Genomic DNA, 18639 nt, shown 5'->3' with positions numbered 1-18639 from the left:
CTCCTACTTCATGCGGTGCCCTCTGTACTTGGGCATAATTCCCCTTAGAGCTGCATGGCCTGCACTGGCCTGGGGCATTGGCTCCTCCTGGGTGGTGTAGTTCAGTCCTTACACATATCCCGGAACACTGTGGAAATTGCACAGAGAAGCTTTTGCACAACACTCATTTGTCTAAAATAACTGTTAGATACAAAGCTGAGAACCAGTGGATGGTTGCAGTAAGTGTCCATCTTTGTGGAACATTGCAAGCTCTTTCTGTCAGTGTGTTGGGTCTCTGTGTGCTGCTATCAGGTATTAGCTTGGGTGACAGAACGGCCTGCCTGGAATGCCAAGGCGCATTTTTGTTACTGTGTTTTGCTGCCCCTTTTGGCCTGTGAGTGGCATGTGTATTTGCATAAGACTGTCTGCAGGTCTTTGGGTAACTGCTTGAATTTGTCCAGCAGAATTAGAATAGGCTTCAGTGGAAAAATATCAGGCTATTTTTAGGTCTTCTTACGTACCATGATGAATACAGCCATTTTAGATTGAATCAGTGGACAAGTACTATGGAAACCCTAAAATACAAAACTTGGAGCTTTGGAGGAGGAGCTCTGACAAATGGTGCATGTTCCCTTAACTCAGAGGGCTGATGCTTTTCAGTGTATCCTCCTTTATAATGTTTGTAATTCAGGAGGGATTCACAGTGAAATGTTCATCCTCTAGGATGGGCTATAATTGACTTATAACAAAAAAAATCATATTGCAAGTTAGAGAAGGAAATTTAACATAGCCCAAAAAGTAAAAACATCTGAAGTTCTTTGTACTGTTGTTCACCCTCATTAATTCCAGCCAGGTAAGAAAACCAGAGCTACTTTACTGTGTACACAATAGGTAACTTTGTCAGTGTTGTGACTTTCTGAAGATATATATTCTTTTCTCCACAAATATGCAGTGCTCGTGAGCATTTGACTGGAATGACTTTCATAATGCTGAGCAACTCTAAGCTGCTTTGTGTGGTTATTACTGGCTAGCCTCAAGATATGGTCTTTTTGTACCTTGGTTGATGCAACTCAGCAAGTCATTCTGCCTTGCCATGTTCTTTTTTGTGTGTTTTCATAAAGCTCTTTGCCTGTTCACAGCTGTGAAGGATATAGCCTTGGAATTAGTCCAGTGGCTCTTTACATTATGATATGATGTGGTTTTCACCAAGAACATGTTGACGWTGAAGTTAATACATAGAGTGTTTGGTCTCTGCTTCCTCCTGTCTCAGCCTTCAAAAAATCAATCAAAATTTGATCTGCTTTTAGTTGCAGTAATTAGGGTGCTGAATGTATAATTTTTAATTATTACTGTTTGTCTGGAAATGTCACTCTTCAAAATAAACTAGGTAGCAATGCCAATCTATTTAAATGTTATTAATATATGAGGCATCAATCACAGAAGGCTGTTCCCCCAGCTAACATGCAAAAGAAGACCACTGAGCGCCACTGGGCTGAAAAGGCTGGCCCTTGACATCCAGCTCCATAACTCTGTCAGCGTTGCTAACTGAGTTTGCCAGAGAAAATGACTTAAAACTCCCCACCATTTAGTAGTTTGGTAGAGGCTGGGCTGATGCAGAGTAGGGACTGAAATTTTTAAATCTAACCTGGAGTTATGCCTGGTAAAGAAGCACCATTTTAAACCAAAATGCTGTGTCAGTTTCAGCTGTAAATATAACATGGCGACACACTGACTTACAACAGTTACCTGTCTGAAATGCTTTTAATGTACTCACCACTGTTACCTACCACCTGATTTGGAAAAGACATTCGCTTGAGGGAGGAAAAATCCTGTAAGATTATTTAATAGTTCAAGAAAACTGAACAGAAAAGTTTTAGACTGTCTGCTGTTCTGTATGCCACTGCTAGGAACAATCCTGGGTTTCCATTTTTGGATGAAACCAGTACGTATTAAATTCCTGAGCAATTTAAAAAGTACATTGTAGTGCTTACAAGAATGGAGAAGACAACCCTTGACCCTTTTTAGGAAAGTAGCAAAAGGTATGAAGGGAGAGTCAGGAAGCCTCAGTGTGCTGAGGGATGAGAAATTGTTTAAGGTATGTGTACATGGTAAACTCTGCACTCTCTGGTAAGGATGAGTCAGAATCTGTTCGAGTCCAGAGTGAGTTACTGTTCCTGTCTGCACAAATGCATGCTCTCAGCTCTGTGCTTTTCAGAAGTCCTGGTACTTTATGTTAGGGACATGCCCCAGCCTGCTGAGTGCCTCAACACAGGAGCATATTCCCCTACTCCGATGGGTCGGGAACAGTGGCAGCGCAGTACTACACCAACAAACTGCCTGTTAGCTCTGTTGTGGGTTTTTTGCAACATCAGGCATATGCAGTCTCCCGGTTCTGACTCCCCAGTCCCACGAACCAGGCAGAGGGCAGTAAGGGGAACCAGCCATGCTGTGCAGACTCGGGGGAAGACCCTATCACATAACATAACTTTTTTTGTCCTCACTGCTTTTGCATATGCTCAGACTGGGCAGTGGAGAAAAAGGCACAGTGAGGAGCAGTATTACTAAATTCAGTATGTGGTGTAAGGCTTTTCAGGTACACGAGACCAGAGATACAAGTACAGGTGATTACTTCAGGCCTTTTTGGCTTCACAGTTTCCAAGTTTATTGTTTCAAATTTGGCTGCCAAAATGTAAAAGGCCTCCTTAAGAGGTTTCAATCACAGTACAATTCAGAGCAAGAAATTCAGTTATTTTTTTCCCTGGCTGGCTGATGGAAATTTTGGAAAAATGGTTAGTAATGTATCAGCCAGTTTGATTACAACAAATACAAAATGGATGAACCTTGGGTTGAGCTATCTCTACAAGCTGTCCCTACAGCTTGTCCTTTTAGCTGGTTCAGAGAAGTGTGAGGTTAAATACAGACTGCTGTAGTTTGCAGATGGAATCCGCAGTGAGCATTTAAGCATGCCTTTTTCCTTGTTTCTAATTTGAAATTAACACAGCACTGCTATTTCTTCCTACGCACAGTTAAACTTATGTGTGGAGGGTATGTATACCAGGCTGGCTTCCTGGGGCAGAACTAATCCAATAACTTACAAGTCAAACAGATGTTTCTGTTTTCCAGACCAGGTGTAATCTTATGAACCATTTTTTCTTCTTCCCTAGAGTAAATGCTAACTGGGCTGATGGCCAAAAATTTAATTACCGTTTTTTTCTTCTAGATGTGTGGAGTGTCACCTTACATCAGACTTCCTCTCTTTTAGGAAGAATATGATGCATAGACTCGTACTTGCAGCAGAAAATAATTACTGGTCACTTTAGTTTTACAGTAGTGTTTGCAGAGTTGTATGAATGTGTTTAGGATCACTGGAACAGCTGAGCTAGTGTTTTTGGTGATAGAGGAAGATTTGTGGTATATATTCTAAAGGAAAGCTGTTTCATTGCATTAATAMTATTCTCTGCTTACCAAGGGCTTAATTCATAATTTCTTTACCCGGGTTTTACATTGCAGATCAGGTCTGATCTAGGAAAGTGAAACATCAGGACTATAGACTTGGGAAAAATACTTTGAGACTTATGAGGTTACTCTTTTTGGGGAGGTCTGCATTCCCCCGAGAACCATTCACTCGTTTCCTTTCTGGTAACACGGTGTGTTTCTGTTGATTGTCTGGATTAGCATCCAAAGTACTGGCCTAAGTCTTGAAATGTAGGGAAACAGGAATGATACTTTAGGGATCATTGTTCGATCTGGATTTATAAAATGTCTTGTGACTTACCTGGAAGGACTTTCAGAAGCTGATTCGGCATTTGGTTGCTCTGGATTGCTCTAGAGGCGTCTTTGTCTCTACTCAGTGATCAGCCACTTCAGGTAGGAACGTGAAGTTGGCTAGTGTGAAAGTGCATGTCTATGCTGTAAGCCAGAGATGTGAATATGGTTCATTTTTGCTAGCAGATGCGCTCTCTTAGCAGCTAACTTGCTACCGCAGTGTAGGTAGTGGCTTGTGTCAGTCAGTTAAGGGAGGACTTCACCTACTTGTTTGGGCTAGTAAAGGAGGAGTGGGAGAAACCATGAAGATGTGGGATGATATATAATCTTCAGCTAACACCCTCTTGAGTTTAGTCTTTATGACAAACCTAGTGCCCATATTTATGACATTTTTAACTACTTGGAATCTTAGCAAATGTTTTCTAAATGAGAAAGTACAATTTTGAAAGGTTACTGGCATTACTAGAGATGCTCAGTTATCAGAATAGCATGGCTTGATAGTGTTTTATGTGCAAGAAAATTCACTGCCTGTACCAAAATAAATTTGCAGAATGTGTGGCATTTTAAAATGTCACTAAATTAAGTGAGGTCTGCAAACGTTTCTAAGCGGATTTTCATTCCTTGGCTATGTATATACTTACTGTTTGAACACTGAGAATGGAAATAACTGTGTGTTTTTATTACAGTGCAACTTGATTAATTACAGCTAGTTGGATACTAAATTACAAATACCAAGATACCTGAACACTGAAGAGCTCTTAGTGGAGAAAATTCTGAATGCCGACAGAATTAAGTGTTGCATTTTCTGATTTAGATTGTTATGATGCAGATGCTAACGCTGCTGGTGTTCATTACAACAAGTTGGAAATAATGCACATAGAAAGTTCTCAGTGAAAGTCAGAATTGCCTTAGTGGCAATTTTCATGGCCATATGTATCTCTTCTAAAGGATATTTAAGATCTTTGTGGCTAACTATAAAATTAGGAAGTGAAATAAATTGCTTTTTGATTAGCACCTTCATTTCTTTGAAAAATAAAAGCCAAAATCTTCAAGGTATTTAAGATGGAAATGCTGATTCTTCCCAAAGCATTTCTTTACTGTTTAAACTTAAATTCTATGTAAAGATGAAAAATACTAAGGACCTCAAGGCATTGTGAGGTGGTTTGGATCCATGACTATTTTGTACTTGTGGAAAGAGTTGAATAATAATAATTTTTTTAAAAGTCCACAATCTTTTCACCTTCCTCTCTGAGGCACAAACATTATCATAAAGAGTCTGGCCTCTGGGGACAGTGGCAGTGTCTGACATGCAGACAACCTACGTCAGGTCCTCTTTTCATGAGGTCTGACACGTTATTTTATTTTAAAATTGAAAGCATCCCAGCTATAGTGAACATTAGCAGTACTGCCAAGCAGTCCAATCCATTGCAGGAGCCACGCTAGATAACTTGCATATTGTGAAAAGGAGCCTAKTGCTCTGTAACTTTTCACTGTTCTCTTAGTAGCTAGATGCTAGGCTGTAGCTCAACTGCTGTGTTCATGGAAAGCAAATATGAAAATGTGGGCTCTGTCTCAGTGATAGGAGTCCCATGTTTTGGGGKTTTTTTTTAAATGCTTATTAAATAACTATAGAACTTGTCACTCTTTAGAAAGTGAATGAAGATAAGGGTGTGTAGTCCAGAAAATGCTGCATTCATTCCTAGTCAAGAGTCAAAAGAGGGGTCCAAAGCAGTTCATATAGTGGTTTCCATTGAAATCTTTACGCTGTGCATTATCAGATAATTAATGGTACTATGCTATTCCCAATGCCAAATACAATTCATTAATGATAATTAGGCATGGAGTAAAACTGTTCAGTTTCAATGACAGCACTACGGAATGAGGCAATGATCTKTTTAATGTATGAGGCTAGTAAACTGTGAGGTATTAAAATAAATGCCATAATTCTCTGGCTGATGGGAATCTTAACTCTTCAGCGGTACGTAAAATGATAGTGTATCACTTGCGGCAAGTCTTCCATACACTTCAATTTCAATATAATTTTGGCAGCTATGGCCTTGGAAAGTGCAAAAGTTAGAGATCAGTGTTTTTATCCTCCATGGTGCCCAGAATGCAGAGTTTGAGGCATAATATGCTAATCTCGAAATTTGTGGTTTGATCATGCCCCCCAAAATCATGTCAGAACTGAAAGGCTGGGCTGTTAGGAAACTTGGATGGTAATGTGTCACAGTCATCATATAACTGGGACATGTTGCTCCTTCAGTGAAAAACTTTTTACTCATTCTCTGGAGTATTAGTAGATTGTTTAAAAACCATTCCTTAACAACAAAACAAATTTAAGTTCTGCATATATAGTTTTACTTTTTTGTCTGCTTCACTTCAGCTGTTTCTAATGGAATAATCAGTTTTAGGTTTGAGTTTATTAGTGATAACAGCTAATGTCTTAAATGGTTTCCCTCCGTGAATAACAGTTAGCTGAACTATATTGCTTTGATGTGTACATGTAGTTAAGTTTTATAATGAATTCACTTTTGAATAAGAAAACTGATTTTAGAAAACAATAATTTTACTTATCTGTCTTTCTTCAAAAAGGAACTTAATTTCACGGTAATTCAATTATGTAACCACACTTATTCATTGTTTAATGTTATTAGAGTAAATCTTTATAAAATAATTGGATAACTTTATTAAGTGTTGCTAATGATTTTGACTATATTTTATTTTTAAAATTTCTTATTTAGCCAGTACTTGTAATGAGTACATGTTAAGAATATTTTCAGGTTTTTTGTTTCTTAATTTTTCTGTTTAATTTTTGCTTTCTTTTGTTAGGAATTAGATCTAAAAAGTGTGTCTGCTAAGATCAGTTGGCTTTTGCCTATCTATCATATACTCTTTTTAGTTATTTTTTGTAGGATTTTGAGACATTTGTGCTATAACCCTGCAAAGGATATATGTGGTTATAGTTTTACTACTGTGAATCAGCTTGATTACTGTTAGGGGAGCTAGCATATGAATTGAGGCATGTGCCTCTTTATTTAGGATCAGACCTTAACTTTTAAGTTTTAACATTTTTTTTAGGAAGAACTGTTTATGGTGATTTTTGGTTATACAGGCTAGGTATAAGAGAACCGTGTGAGCAGGAAAATGGCCTGTCTCAGTTTCTAATTAAGTATGGTTCTTGAGGTGAAGTTGTTCCATAAAACTTTGTTGGTGTTGAGCTGAAATTCCTAAATGAAGTGATTGCCTGCATCTTACCAGGAACTAGAAAATATGTTGTGGGATAGACACGAGCTAGACTTAAAATATGCCCAAACTCTCACTGATTGCTTCTCAACTAGAAAAACAACAGGCAAGAGCTGATTCTTGTCATCTGGTATATGCAAGCTGGTATTGCTTAGCAGAAGTCTGATGGTAGCATCACACTAGATGCTGCTGTCAGAAAAAATGGCAATAATGCAGGTACCAAGCACTCCTGTTGCATATTGTAGCAACAGCAGCACTGAAAGCTGACTTGTTCCTGTGCTATTACTGGTGGGATCACTAACCCTGAGGCTTAGAAACCTTAGAGCAAACTGTATCTAATTTTTCAGTTTCCAGATGTATTTGCCTGTCTCTCTGTGAGGGTGTTAAAAGCTGTTAGATAAAGCCTTTGTTCCCAGCTAGGTGAGGCAGTTTWGTGGTGTAAAACAAAGCCAAAGAAGTATCAAAGCATTTTCATGAAAAAACACTGAAAGATTTAGTAACTAGTGCTTATAAATGGTAATTTATATGCCTCATTTATATTGCAGCATGTTACAATAGAATATGGCAGGCCTTTGCCAGGAGGAAGAAGCTTGGAGAAGAGTCCACCTCCTTTTCTGATGGAGAGCTAATTGCAACCAGCAGATGGGAGAGCTAGTTGATGCTAAGGTAATGAATAAATCTTGGGCCATATTTTGCCCCAATTCCTTTTATTCTGGAGAGAGTGACCAAAAAAATGTGAGGGCCTGACTGAGAATGGTTAATACAGCTCTTTGACAGAGAGAAGGATCTGGTTGCTGTACTTAGCTTTTCTTCTTTCTCTTCACCTGTGACAACTTAACTATTAATATTTCTTATTATTTATTTAGTTATTCCAAGTGAACTCTTTTTTTTCTTTTCTTTAAGCAGCTATCTGCTAAGAATCAAGATAATCCTCTTTTTTTCTCTCTTCTGACTTGTTTTGATTGATTTTAATGAACACTCCAAATCCTGTTTATAATTTAACCTTTCTTCTCCATGTGCTTCACCTGCTGGAGTACCACCAGGTTAGCCAAACTCTGTTAGTATTAATTTTTAGTATTAGTCTTAGTATTACTACTATTAGTATTGAGTTTTTCTATATCAAGTTCTCTAGAACTTTGTTTCTCTCAGGCAAAACCAGTCTGAAAATGGAAAAACAAAACTTGGGACACAGAATTGTGATCAGATTCAGAGCAAGGAAACAGAAATGCTTGGAGATCATCCTTCCCTTTCTTTACCATTGGCTCTAGAAAATCAAAGCTGATTTTGACTTTTCTCTGTATATACAGTTGACAAAATTTTAACTTTTAAACTCTTTTCCTGAACTTTGTGCTTGTATGAATTGGCTTGGGGAAAACCAAGGTTGTTCAGAGCGTTAGGGTTTGCCAGAGCAAACCTCAATTAGATAATATTAAATATATATTTAAACCAAGGTCTTACACAGCCAACGTAACTTGTCCTGGTTATAGGTTTTTCAAGAACAATTACTACAGCCTCTTCTGTTTAGTAATTGTACTCCAAATTAGAGCTTTTTATGCAGTAAAGTGTCAAATGTTGTATTGCAGAGGATCAGTGGTAGAATCCTTGCCCTGTTGGAGTTGATGTAGATCCTTTCTGTGCCTTCGGGAGGACTAGAGTTCAAAGACTCCCAGTTGAATGAACGTTTCACTTCAAGAAGTAGATGCAAGATTCAGACAATATAAATACTGTGGGCTGAATTCAACTGGGCAGACTTTGGCAGATCTTTGTGGTTTGGCCTATTACTGGAAGAAGGACCACTAGTATCTTGCATCTGGAAATTCAGTGTGTGGGGGGGTTCTCCTCTGCATCCTTCCATTTACAAACAAGTGCAAATCATAAATGAATATTGTATAATGCATCATAAAATTTACAGCTTTGTCCTGCTGATAATGTGTCAAGAGAGTAGTTCATTAAAAATCTCAAGCTTGCAAAGAGATCAGCAATGCTGGACTTATTTGCAGGATTCCAAGATTGCAAACCTGTAATTGTATGTTGTTATATGGGATAAAATGATAGTCTTGCTCCTTTGTTTCTTCTGTAGAATTACAGGAGATATGATTTTTCCCCTGTATTTCTGTAAATCTGGAAAGTGCATTTTATAAAAGCAAAATTTAGTTAAGATGGACTCTAGGTAGTTGACTGATCAAGTTTTTTTTTAATTCTTTCTTGCATTTCTTGGAATGCAATATTTGACAATGATCCTTCATCACTTCCCTTTAGAGGAGAGGAGACAGTTTAACATGGAAGAAAAACTAAACTTAAAAGGTTTCTTAAAAAAAAATAGCTGAAATGTTGGCAATTGATTTGGCTTCAGTTGAATATGATATAAAGATAGTTACATGGCTAGCCATCAGCTCACAATGTGAACTCTGTAATATACAGAAATTAGGTATTGAAAAAAGAGTTTCTATGGAGTATCAAAAGAGATTCTTAGAACAGGTGCTTAGATTACCTGGTTTGAATAAGCTCTAGGCTCTCTGAAAACTTGTCTTCTAATGGTAGTAAATGTTAAAGTGCTGTCTTGCTGAGTTTCACTAAGCAGCCCAGTTGAGAAAGTTTCAATTTAGTTTTAGTTCAGGTTTTAGTTCAGGTCCACAATGTGAGTTTCTAACAGATTCTTCCTTTGAGAAGTTGGTATTTGCCTTGAGAGGAGCCTTGTGCATGGCAAACAAAAGTGAAGGCACTGGAGAAACAGGCCTTTATGCAGAGAGGACTTGATTTTTGTGAACAACATATTGTAGCAATGACTTTCTCTTATCTGTAGCCAATTAGATCAATGTCCACGTTTCAGTAATTAAATCTCACTGTTTAGTCTTTTAAATCCAATTTGGGCTGTTTTTCAAAGAGTACGGCTCCTTTGTCTGACATCTGGATATTTGGTTTAGCTGAGGTCTGAGCTGATCATGTAAATTGAGTGTCTCTGGTTTGGATCTGCTTTTTTGATGGCTAAATATATCCTTACAAATGCATTACAGATCTGTGGYGTAAGTGCTGTGCCAAGTTTATTTGCTTAGGTGTTGGTGGTTGTTTTTGTTATGGGTTTTTTCCTTTGGTGGATGGGAGGAGAAGAAAGGTGGGGAAAACAGTGAAGGACAAACAGCTAAGGAAGTGGTCTTGGGATGCAAAATACGTATCCTAAGGTGTTAATACCTATTCTGTGGATCTGCAGCCTGCAAGTCAGTAAACTCATTTCTGCTACCTACACACAGAGTAATTACAGTTCTGTTTGTGATGGATAGTTCAGTTTTTGCCAGTGTTTCCATTATTAATTTCTGTTTTCAGGTTTTTATAATACAGGGTGAGTCTGCATTTGGATAATTTTATTAAACTACTTTTCAACAAGCTCTTTGGCTGTTCAAGCATGGAAAGGATATTAAATAAAGAGAAAATCTCTGAAGCCAGGGAACCTAATGTTTTGATATGCGATGTTAAGCTATCGCATTACTACTACATTTTATAATTTCTCTTTTTCTACTTATTACATGCAAATTCGAAGATTTCTCATCATTTATAGCTTCAAACTCAAGTGTTTTAAATGTCATGAGATTAGCTTGAAAATCGCAAGATCTTAAATAGTTTGACGTTCTTTTTATAYTTACATTCACTAAGCTCATGTTTTTTTCTTTTTCCTTAACCACCATGAGAGCTAAGTGCGTATCTTTTATTCGTGCATACTGTTTGCTAGGTATACATTTCTTGAAGGATATGTAGTGTCATCTCCATATTACTGGCAGCTGAGTTCACAAATGGGCTTCATCTAGATACGGGAAAGGAGTGCCGCAGGAAATGTTTCCATTGGACTCCCCAAGAGTGTGACCTATTACTACATCCTCTGCAGGGGATGCAAATAAACACAGTGCATTACTGTAAACCCTGGTTTCAGGGACTCATCTGAAACGTGATTGTGTTGGATTTGGGATATGAGCTTGTTGTTGGCTTTTCAGCTGTCTTCCCTTCCAGTTTGTTGGGGAAGGGCATGTTTGGTAATGGAAAGTAGCTGCGCAGACACACTGCTGCAGAATGAGTTTCATCTCTTTTTAGTTGGAGTATTACAGGGGTGGCTTAGCAATGATTGTGAGCACCATGCAGCTCAGAAGGTGTTCAAATACAGCTCCTCTACGACTGTCAAGATCTTGGTACTGCTGTCAGAGCACTTACAAAGCATATTTAGRATATTGGGAGTATAGAAATAAACTAACCAGAAAATTGATTTAATGAATGAATGTTTTTTCCAAGATGATGGCTAGATAGTGATGTCCTCAGTTGGGGTGTCGAGGCTGAGGAACAGTCTCAGGATATGACAGCTTGCATGGATGGGGCCAGAGTGACCTGGGAAAATCCTAGGAAGATGAGTAGAGACATGAGTCTTTGGCCCTTTGCATTTTCATCTGTGTTTGTGTGTGATGATATAATCTACAATAACAAATCTGGATTATTTCACTACCCTCATCAACATCGTATCTATGAACATTTTACATGCCTCCTAAGGTCTTTTTTTTTATTCTCTAAATAATCATAGAACCTGGGAATTTGACTTTGATTTTGGTATAATGAAGTTGAATGAGTTTGCCTTATGCAGAGCAAGAAGGTTATGAATATGTATGCAGTGCTGCTAGACTTTTTTATTGTATGGATGCCTGAGAAGATGAAAGGGGTGAACACGAGGCTTCTGGTCTTATCTGTCAGCTCTTGWTGAGGTGTACTTGACACCTTATTACTTTCAAGGTTTTTAATTTTTTGGTGTTTTTTCTCTGCAGGTCTTGCATTGACTCATGTTGAACTAAAATTGGTGCCACTTAATTATGTTCTCTTCTTTCTGCTAAGTAGTCATACTTAGGCTTGAATTATGAATTCATTGGGTCTGTACATGGTTTATACACCGGAATTTGGGGTTAGTCCACCGACATCTCCTTTTCTAGTTCTTTGCTTTGGTCCTCTTGATATGAACTGTAATAAGTAAAACATTTAAATTAGGGTAGTGGGAAATGGCTACTACTAATTTGTTTGTTTCTTTACCTTGATGTGAAATATAGTGTGAAACCAAGTATAATTATTCACCCTTGAAAAATATTACATTTACTTCTTAAAATACAACTATTAAGAGCTACGAATGTGTTATGAGGTATTTTTTGCATGTTATACAAACAGGCCTGAGAGAATGATCAGTTTTTGTACAAATGGTTGGTTATAACCCGTATGTACAATCTTTAAGCATTGAAACAAGTACTGCAGTCAGTACAAATGAGTTTATTTTGTATTAGTTTTTTTTCATTTGTGTATTAAAAAGGTTACTTTTATAGGAATGGAAAGCTTACTTTAGATTTTAAAAGAGAGCAAAAAATCCAGTCAATATATTTTGCAGAGCTGAATCCCCTATGAGTAACATGAATAACTGTTCCTGTGTGAATTTTTTAGCGTCTGCAGAAAGCTGCCTTTCATATTGCTAGAAAGAAACCACATTTATATGAATAAAATCTGGCTTATGTATCTGATTTTCTGAGCTAGGCTGGCATTTGGAAGAAGAAAGGGAGCTCTCTAGTCATCTCTGATTTTTACTAGCCTACTTCTCAGTAGTATGTTTCTTCTTTTTCCAGATGCTTTTTGTTAGAAATTTAATGAATGAAGCTTTCCTGCTTTCTAAACAAAGGACACTTAAAAAATAATATTTAGAAAGTTTATCTCAAGACTTTCTAGTTAGAAATAAGTAAACAAAATCATTGAAAAGTCTGATTTTCAAATGACCATGAAGAATAATCTTTAGAGTTATGTTAAGACAGAGTTAGCTAGTGAGAAAGATAAAGAATTATGATGTGCTTTTTACTGTCTTCAGCAGTATTCAGTGTATGTTTGTGGTAGTTACAGCTCAAATGGATTTGCGTTATTCCATTGTCAGACTGTACTTGACAAACACTTTTAGACTAGTTTTTTAAATAAAAACGTAATAGTTATTGGTCTTGTATATTCCTCCACAAGATTCAACTATGTTCTGTGGCTAGAAACATATTCTGATGAGCAAATGCAGAATTTTAGTGAGGTTTTTCTTTTTGTTTTTAAGCAGTTTAAGGTAATTTTAAAAATTGTAATTGCTATTTAATTTCTTTCTCAAATGGAAAACGAATAACAAATAAATAAATTTTTTATTTTGAACCAGAAAGTGAACAAGTGTGTGCTGCAGTATAAATTACAATTTAAAAAGATAATTTTATACTGAAAGTACATAGATGTCTTTCAGAAATTGTCAGAGGAGAGAAAAGTTGTTTTGGCAGTTGAATAAGACACAACTGGATCTTTTGCCATATGGGAAGTGAAAGAAGAAAGCTGTAATTGTGGAACAGTCTAGTTAATTGAATGGTTTTGCTTACACTATGTAATCATGAAATTACCAATGTTGCATTCAAATACTTGTCATTTGGGCTTCAGAATCAACACCTGAATTTAAACAAATGGTTTCTTTGCGAATATTTTAGTTTCAAGTTGTCTGCACAGTCAGTGGGAAGCTTGCATTTTTAGCTGTCACTTGTTGTCTGAAGGGCTGTAAGAGTTGGCTTGAATTCTGCAGTTTACAACTTGGAGGCTGCTTGCTGCACCTATACAGAGATTCATGAAAGTCAGTTGGAGAAAACTAGGACTGCACAGAAAACACAATCATAAATCATACACTGCAAATGGAAGTACTGGAGCCTTAATTTTGTACGAAGGAGATGGAGGACAGACCGTATTCTAACACATGAAGTTTTCTTAAGAGTTTCACAAAGTAAAACTACAAAAAGACTCTGCTTGTTAAATTTTGGGAGCAGTTTATTGCTTATAAAACTCCAAATTGAATGTCACAGCTGTTAGTAATTACAGCCAGGAGCAATTACACCATTGAAGATTAAGGTAGTCATACATTTCAGTGTATGTAGTATAATGAAAACTTAGTGGAATGCACACATTGTTGGCTAGTTAATAATAATTTTAGACCTTTATGTAAGACTTTCCATGTCCATGGAAAAAGCATCTAATTCATGAGTCTTCAGAACATCCTCAGAAAAGAAACTGGCTTAATATCCCAGGTCAACCACTTTTTGGGATGTTGCCAAGGTGTGTTAGTAAATCTTATTTTATTAGTAATTCCTTTTTATTTTTTCCCTCATTATGTGTCTTGCCTCGATCTAGTTTGGTGTTTTTCAACAAAGTTTTCATAAAGAGTAGATCCTAAGAGATACGTCACTCTTACTAGATGATTCTGTGTTTGTCTTTTTCTCTTTGTTTTAAAATATTGTTTTAGGTTTTAATTAAAATGGATTTAATCTTTTGATGTTGTTCTCTTTCACCACATGGCTATTGAAATTGCTTTAGGGGGTTATTTTTGTCAGTGATCCCATGCTTCTTTTAGAGCCAGAGTTGTCAAATTCTGGTCTGCAGACTGCTAGTACCTGGAAGGCGATGGTAAACAGTCTGCAAAATCAAACAGTCCATAGGGCTTTCTGGTTAAGAGTTTGATGGAAGTGCACAGTCATTTAGGAAAAACTGAGAGCTGACAGATGAAAACATGAGGCAAAGCTCTTTCATGTTTAAGCCAATGTATTTTTATCTTATGTTTGCCATGAACTAAGAATGTTTGCACTGTCACTTCCTCAGCTGTGCTGATAACTTGTTAAAGTATAGTATATGGATTGCCTGCCTACCATAACAGCTGATTTTCTTTATGTTTTCTTATATCTGCCTCTGCTGTGAATCTAGTAAATCACTTAGTGAGACTTTTCCGGTAGTTCTGGCATAGAAGTAACAGCACACTTGCTTTGACACCCAGATTTGGCTGTTTCTTCAAGACATTTCCCTCTCCCATCTTCATTTCTGAAGATTGTCTTAATTATGCACAACAGACTTTATCTTTTCTCTCTCTTTAGAGCCAGACTGTGCCTTGCAGTTAAATCACCACATAAGACAACTGTTTCAGTGGAAATTCTGTCTAGCTGAATTTTGTCACTAGCTGAACATTCAGCTAGGAAAGTGCCTTGATTTTCCACAGAAGTTTTCTCTGGGAAAGGTAGCTTTAGCTTCCGGCTCTTCCTGTCTCATTTAGATGGCCTTGCAAAGGTTGCTCTTCCCAGCGGGTGGGGAGTAGCAGGCCAGACAGCATTTCTATAGCATGTAGCTCAATGTATGTTGCCTGCAATGGTGGTAAGAGGAAGAGAATAATGTTAGGAGTATCTGTTGTGTTCTCATGTTGCTGATTAAGTAGAAGAATGGGAAAACTGTGCTAGCCCATGCCAACAGAACTGGAGGTGCCGGTGTCCTCCACCTCCTGGCAGGTCCAGGTGAGCTGTGTGTCTTTTCTTCTATTTTTATAAATACAATTTTAACTCCCCATTTTACTGGCATTCTTTGATCTAGATGACACAAAATCTTCATCAGTTCCCACAAAAACTATAGTATCACTATTTCAAATGTATTTTTTTTGGTCTATTCTGGTGGCAATTTAGCATGTATGTGAAGGCTTTTTTATTTTTCCCTTGCTAACAGTTGACAGGAATTAGAAAAAGGACTTCTCCTTTTCTGGATTCTGTCAGCCACTTTTGGTTTTTTACTCCCTTTTTTTTTTTTTTTTTTTTTTTTGAGTTCTGTGATGTGCTGTGAACCCTTCACACCCTACAGAAAAAGGATTTGCAGAACTCCTCTGTGAGGAAAATAGTATACCCCAGTTGTGCTTCCCAGGCTTGTGAACAGTTTTTTATTGCCCTCTGTTCCTGGGCCTGAGAATTTTGTCAGGCAATCCATAGCGATTGATTCTGGGGAAACAAAACCTTTCGTAAGGGGTTATTCCCAGAACACCATTTCCTCCTGTTTTCAGTCCTGAGTCATATTGTAGCTCTCACATTAGAGGCACAAAGCAGCTAGTCAGTTTATTCCCAGCAGTTCTAGAATTCTTGCACTTTTTCTCTACAGACAGCTGTACAAAATTAATTGAAAGTAATTTCTAGCTTTGTTCTTCATGCCTAAAGGAAAATGTTTCAGATTAATAGCAATGATCTATAATCCTTCTAGATTTGGTATGGAACAAAAAAGCCGTGTCCTAGCTATGTGAATTCTGTATCTTCTTGAGTTTCCTGTCATTATTCTTGATTGATCCAATGTTACATGACATTATTTTATATGGTTCTAATTGCTGATCATCAGTAATAAAACTTGTGGTTGAATATTTGATGCATCATTAAAAGTTTGTTTTTCTTTTATTTTTCCTTACAAGTGAAACTTTATAGTTTCAGGAATCAGGAAATTCATAGAAAACATTAACATTAAACTGTGTAGAAAGCCACAGTATTTTGTCACTAGTAGGAGCTGATATAGAAATAGTTTGAATGGCAATCCATTGCTGTCTTTATTATTCATGCATGCTAAGTATGTTCTGCTAGGCAACAAAATGGAAAATTAAAATTAAATGATAGCTGTAAGAGCTAAAACACTATCTTTTATGCAACTTCTCTCCCTCAATAAGCTTTGCTGTGGAATTCACTATAACTCATTGTGAAGTGCTACTCTGGGAGTGTTACATGCAGAAAATGGCTCAGTCAGTAGAATATAGTCTTAAATCTGATTTCATACATGTGATGAGGTGCTAATGAAATGTGGCATTCCAGATTCTCCCATGTCTTCATGCTGTAAAGTAAACACTTGATTACTTCCTGCGATTCTTGTTTAACATTGGGCCGAGAGACTCTAGAGGCTATAGTAAAAGAGAAGAGAATTTGAAAACTGCTTTCTAATCAGGTTGATGCCAAACTACCAGTACCCTGTCTAAACCCTGCTGTAGGGCATTCTGCTTTACTTTTGCAGTGCAAAGTCTCTGGTGTACAGGAAGGGCTGATGTGTATAATTTCAAAGCACTACAGCATATTCACTAAATTCAGAGGATAACTGTAATGAGTTTGTTATGGGAAATGATGTCAAACATCATTCTACTTCCTCTGCTACAGGCGTTTTTGGTGCATTGGGAAGTCACTCAAGCAGCATGGAGGCACTGCTCTTCCTGGAAATGCTGCTCTTCTGGAGGAGCTGAACATATTCAGTCTGTGTGTAGACTGTTGTAACTTGGCAAAAAGGGCTTGTATTTGTTCTTTCTTTTTTAATGTATGTGTTAGTAGAAGCTTAAGTGGAAAAAATTAATTAGGTATAAATTAGGGAGAGGCCTATATGTTGAAAAATTAATCCAGCCTTGTCATGTGCTCCAAACGATGTTATGAATTGTTTACCTACATTCTTTGTTTCAATAGCTTTCTTGGTAGAGCAGACACAAGACACTCCAGAGAGCCTGGTAAGTCTCCTTGATTCTGAACAACAGTTTGAACCAGCCCTTGCTCTGGTTAGTAAAGCATGTGGACTGCTTTACTGTGTGCTACCTGAAAGCGATGTCCCATTAGAGAACTCTGAGATGTGAATACTGACAGAGCTATTGTAGTTACTTTAGTATCTGAGCATATTACAAGCATTACTCCAGACAGTAAGTCTGCAACAGAGAGATTCTGCTGCCCCCATTTAATATACCATGAACTGAGGCACAGAGATATTAAAAGTTACCCAGGAAATCTGTTGCAGAGCTAGGAACTGATCTTGGACCCTGTCCTAGGCTAATGCCCTCACTGCTGTGTCATCGTTCCCCTCAACGGACGGGCAGAGTGGGGAGCTATACTGCAATATGTGAATGATACTAATTTTATTGAAAAGGATCACTAATTATTTTCAAACTTCAGACAAAAAAATGCATCTTAAATGAACCAGTTCTCACATTTCTTCCTCTTATCCATGTTCACTCAGCTGTAACTGCATGAGATTATGAGATAATGCTAGTACTGAAATGGTAACTGAATTTCTTACTCCCTGTTCATTGTGTACTTTTGGGGGGTAAAATTGTATTGGAATTAAAAACTTTGGATATCTTTATTTTGAATGTATTCTGTTATGTCATTAGGAATCACTTAGCATGCAAAATCTGATGTATGCTTAATACACTGTAATGAAATCTACATAGATAGAGCAAGTGCTCATCTGTTGAATATCATGCCTTGTCTTTTGAATGTAGTAAGATGGTAATGAACTTTTTGAAAATATTCATGGAACAAGAGGAATTTTATGTAGGTTAGTGGTGGGGGGATTTATCCTGAGTAATTGGGAATACACTGTTGACTTAAAACATTTGTGACGTTCACTCCCCCAACCAAAAAGCATCTACAAAGGAACAGAAATAGTAATGTTATACTGTGTTTCTGGAGCAGTTTTGTTTATGAGAAGACGAGCTGTATTACTTCAAGTGCGCTACAAGTTCTGTGCTCTTCAAGTGGAGAACATGTGGAGCTGTGGTGATAGCAGTTGTAGTCTGTGAAGGGTTTTAAGCCTTTAGTATCTCTCTGCCTTTTGGTTACAATCCCTTTTGATTCATTTCCAAATTCTCCATGCAGGAAGATTTGGGGAAAATGTACTTGATCAAAAAGTTTTGATAAACTTGATCTCATAATGTAATACACAATTAATACTGCATTACTTAAAATGAACCACTGACACGTTTCCTTCATGGAATGCTGAAATGTTTTGATGCTCTCAGAACTTTTCTAATAGGTTTTTGTCCATGACAAA

Source organism: Apteryx rowi, unplaced genomic scaffold (assembly GCF_003343035.1).
Source record: "Apteryx rowi isolate R43461 unplaced genomic scaffold, aptRow1 scaffold_36, whole genome shotgun sequence".
In the NCBI taxonomy this organism is placed as follows: Eukaryota; Metazoa; Chordata; class Aves; order Apterygiformes; family Apterygidae; genus Apteryx; species Apteryx rowi.
Note: the sequence above shows the minus strand (reverse complement) of the source record.